The sequence below is a fragment of the Mus caroli genome, chromosome 5, assembly GCF_900094665.2.
Source record: "Mus caroli chromosome 5, CAROLI_EIJ_v1.1, whole genome shotgun sequence".
Classification (NCBI taxonomy): Eukaryota; Metazoa; Chordata; class Mammalia; order Rodentia; family Muridae; genus Mus; species Mus caroli.
The window spans coordinates 114,874,609-114,879,274 of record NC_034574.1 but is presented as its reverse complement, the minus strand read 5'-3'; the positions used below and the strand labels follow the sequence as shown (position 1 = coordinate 114,879,274).

Genomic DNA, 4,666 nt, shown 5'->3' with positions numbered 1-4,666 from the left:
AAAAAAAAAAAAAAAAAAAAAAAAAAACAGTTTAGCGGATAAAGACGCTGGCTGTCAAGCTTTCTGACCCGAGTTTGATCCCCAGAAACCAAGTAGAAGAAGGAAAGCCCGGACTCCCCGCAAGTTGTCTTCTGACCTCCACACGCGCACACGTAAACAAAAATAAATACATAAAAAATTAAGACAAGTGATAAGTCCTCCATTCGTGGGGTTACAGCTGGCCCCGCGGCTAGGACTCGAGGGCATCACCACCATCACCACCGCGGAACCTCAAGCCCCCGTGGTGCGCCGACCGGGCGGCGATGGAGGCCGCGGGCGGGTCCCGGGCGACAGCCGCGCGGCTGCCGATCCTGTCGCGGTTCCCTCCCGCCCGGCTTTACCTGGCTGTGGGACGGTCTGTCCTGCCCATGGTCCGGAACAGCTCGGGGGTGGGGGGCGGCGACGACAGGGCCCTTTGTCTCCCCGAGGCCGAGTGGCGGCGACCCGCGAGCGCCCCTTTAACCCTGAGCGGCCCGCCCAGGAGGGGGACCGCCCCCGAGCCACACTCGCCTGCCCATTGGTCAGCCCTGCAAGGCCCCGCCCCCGAATTTACCACGCCCCCCCACGCGCGCCTGAAAATCCCTCTTAAAGGGACCGTGCCGGGGTCTGGAGTCCCCAGAATTCGGTCCCGGCGCAGTTAAGACACAAAGCTAGCGAGGCGGCTCAACGTCAAGCCTGGGGAAATATAATGTGAAAGCTGCCAGGGAACCGCCTCCCACCAGTTGCTAACCATGGCGCGCTCAGGATATCTGTGAGTCCGAGACCATCCTGACCTCGAAAACAACTAAAAAATAATAATAATAATAATAAAGGAAGAAAAGAAAAAAGAAAACGTTCAACCCACAGCGTTTCCAGAGAAAATCAACACAAATCTGTTTTAAAACGCAGAGGATACCGAGCCATTCAAACACTTGCCCAGATTAAGAGAGAGAGTTCTAGAAGTGAGCAGAGGTAGAGGCCCACCGGCCCATTGCACCCCTGCGTGACCTCCCAGGAGTCGCTGGGATTCTATGCAAAATATAAAGACAAGCGTGGTGTTTACAGGGTGTGGCTCAACTGCAGGCGCTCCCAGTAAGTAGGAATGGCCGGGGTTTCCCCTCTCCCCAAAAATCACACAGACCCACCTCCCAGAATCCTTCTCTTCCTGCCTCCTCCTCACTTCCTTCTACCTTCCTGTCCGGGGTCCTCCTAGCCGGAGGACAAGAGCGAAACAGGACAGACCAGGATCCCGGCTTCATTCCACCACGTCTCACTAGCGCCTACAGTGGTGCAGACTGATCCAGAGAGAAACAGCCGGGAGTCAATTAACAAACAGTTCAAACAGGGCTTGGTGATAGGCAGAGAGAACAGGCGACAGCCGCCTGGAGTGCGGGGCTGAGACAAACCCACGCTCATGAATGCCCACTGAGGGGCAGCGACCTAGCCCACTGGAGACCTGCAGGAAGGGTGTCCCAGATGGAGGAACCCGCAAGTCCAAAGGCACAGAGAAGCGAAGCGCAGAGAGCAAGTGGAGGAAAAAGTTACTTGGCGGAAGGCTTTTAGGAAGCCATATTGCATAGGACCCTGTGAACTTTGGGAAATCTTTGCTTTCAGGTGTGCTTGGGAGCACGTGTAATTTCAGGCCTTGGTAGGGACTGGTAAGAGGACATCTGGAAAGCCATATATATATAAAACAATATCTTATATATATTATATTATATACAATATACTTATAATATACTTATATAGCTATATAGCAAGATTGTCTCAAAATAATAAAATATTTATTATTTATAATTAATAAGTACTAAACAAATCATTAATTTATTGGATAAACTAATTATTAATTTACTAGACAAATTAATTAGTACACTAGGTTGGTCTTGAGCTCACAGAGAGCCTCTTGTCTGCCTCCCAATTTGGGGGATTTATTTCCCACACTATGATGCCTTGCCTGTGGAGGGTTTTGAGGAGAGATGTGATCTCTAGGGGGCTGTAGGACAAGAGGGAAGGCCAGGAGGCCAAGCAGAAGCCTACTGTAGTGATCTGAGCAAGTCTTGATGACAGTGCACTGGCTGGTTTTGTGTATCAACTTGACACAGCTGGAGTTATCACAGAGAAAGGAGCTTTAGTTGAGGAAATGCCTCCATGAGATCCAGCTGTAAGGCATTTTCTCAATTAGTGATCAAGGGGAAAAGGCCCCTTGTGGGTGGGACCATCTCTGGGCTGGTAGTCTTAGTTCTATAAGAGAGCAGGCTGAGCAAGCCAGGGGAAGCAAGCCAGTAAGGAACATCCCTCCATGGCCTCTGCATCAGCTCCTGCTTCCTGACCTGCTTGAGTTCCAGTCCTGACTTCCTTGGTGATGAATGTATGGAAGTGTAAGCTGAATAAACCCTTTCCTCCCCAACTTGCTTCTTGGTCATGATGTTTGTGCAGGAATAGAAACCCTGACTAAAACAGACAGCTTGGAGGAGAGAGTAGGGGAGTAGTATGGAGCAGGCAAACTTGGTGCCTGTTTTTAAGATCTATGCCCTCTGCGTAGCCCTGGCTGTCCTGCCTCAACTTTATGGACCAGACTGGCCTCCAACTCACTCTGCTTGCCTCTGCCTCCAGAGTACTGGGATTAAAGGTGTGCGCACCACCACTCAGCTAATTTTTTGTTTTGTTTTGAGTTTTTCGAGACAGGGTTTCTCAGTGTAGCCCTGGCTGACCTGGAACTCACTCTGTAGACCAGGCTGGCCTCAAACTCAGAAATCCACCTGCCTCTGCCTCCCGAGTGCTGAGATTAAGGGCATGCGCCACCACCACCTGGCTTATTTTTGTTTTTTTAATCGAAGTGAAATTCACTTGAAAAATCAATTCAGAGCAACCGACTTGACTGTGTTTGATGCGCTCCCAATGTAGCCAAGCCACTACCTTTGTCTGGTTGTGGGCAGGTTTGTTTGTTAAGATGGGACCTCGGTATATCGCTCAGACTGGAATTGGATTCGCTATGCTCCTGCCCGTATCCCAAGTGCTAGAATCCCAAGGCAAGCATGACCGCACCCAGCTAGGAAACATTATTATTATCTCGGAAGAAGATCCCAGGGCTGGGTCCGGCTAGCTCAGTGGTACAGTACCTGTCTAGTGTGTGTGAGGCCCCAGGTTTGATTCCCAGCACCATCAAAAAAGGGAGATTCAGGGGCTGGTGAGATGGCTCAGTGGGTAAGAGCACCCGACTGCTCTTCTGAAGGTCCAGAGTTCAAATCCCAGCAACCTCATGGTGGCTCACAACCACCCGAAATGAGATCTGATGCCCTCTTCTGGTGTGTCTGAGGACAGCTACAGTGTACTTACATATAATAAATAAATAAATCTTAAAAAAAAAAAAAAGGGAGATTCAATCCCCATACCCCAGGCTAGATAACCTCAGACAGCTTTGCATCTCTGTGGATTCCACAATCAAGCGCACGGAATTCATGTTACCCGTTCCTGCCAGAGTTCCCTCTCCAGGGCTCAAGGCTAGGTCTTGCTGCAGTTGGCATTTTATCCTTCTCTTGTCTGAGTAAGGTCCCATCCTTGACCCAGAATGCATTTTCCTTCTCTGCCCCTCCACCTTCGTGTAACCAATACCTCTGGGGCTGGGGACTGAAGATGGGTGGAAGGGACCATGACTTAGAAAGTCCAGAAAATAGAATTAGGGAACCAGTGCTGGGCTGTTTCAGAGGATATGGTTTTGACTCCAAACCGCATCTGTAATCCAGGACTTCCTCATCCGCTGTCCATCCGGGTCCTCGCTCCTCTCCCTCTCCTCCTTGCACCCCCTGGGCCTTGGGCTCTGTTCACCACTGAGCAGCCTCAGAGCCTCCAGACAAATCCTGCCATTCTCTGGGTTGAAGGCATTGTGGTGGCTCCTCACCTCCTCAGGACCAGACTGCCTGCTCTGCTCGCGGGCAGCCACAAAGCCTTCCTTTTACTGGCTCTGACCACCCCTCCAGCCTCTTCCCAAACAGCTTCCTCTGTCTTCCCCATACTCCGCCACCTGCCCTCCCTTTGTTCCCGAATGCTCTGTGCCCCAGACCTCTTCCTGTACGCTGTTCCAGAAGTCTTCCCACAGCCTCCAATATTTGGCTGCCCATTCACGGGGCCACTTCCTCTTCCAGGAGGCAGATGACCACCCAGCCCTTCTTCTTAATGAGTTCAGTACCTACCTTCCTTCCTTCCTTCCTTCCTTCCTTCCTTCCTTCCTTCCTTCCTTCCTTCCTGTCCCGGGTGCATTTAGAATGCATCCGACTGTCCCAGGTACTCAGAAAATACGTTTTTTTAAAAAGGGGGGATGGGAGGTCTGGAGAGATGGCTCAGCGGTTAAGAGCACCGACTGCTCTTCCAGAGGTCCTGAGTTCAATTCCCAGCAACCACATGATGGCACACAATGACCTGTGAAGGGATCTGATGTCCCCTTCAGGTGTGTCTGAAGACAGCTACAGTGCACTCATATTCCTAAAATAAGTAAATAATTCTTTTAAAAATAAAAACAAAAACACCTCGCCATGATGGGCCAATGAGATGGCTCGATAGGTAAAGATGCTCGCCCCTGAGACTCACAACTCGAGTCGGCTCCCCAGGATCCACAAGGTATACGGAAAGAATCAGCTTCCCACAGTTGTCC

At 50.8% G+C, this 4,666-nt stretch overlaps 1 protein-coding gene across 2 annotated transcripts in view; it reads right to left on the bottom strand.

Annotated features, from left to right (window-relative positions):
* Pheta1 (PH domain containing endocytic trafficking adaptor 1) overlaps positions 1-1,286 on the bottom strand; it is a 6,767-nt gene extending 5,481 nt beyond the window's left edge. Inside the window, exon 1 of one of the 2 annotated variants that reach the window (XM_029476903.1) lies at positions 1,164-1,286. The gene's annotated coding sequence lies outside the window, so the exon portion shown is untranslated. Of the gene's footprint in view, positions 1-380; positions 506-1,163 lie in introns of those variants that run through there. The other variant, XM_021162989.2, reaches the window with a different exon arrangement.
* Positions 1,287-4,666: the final 3,380 nt, after the last annotated feature.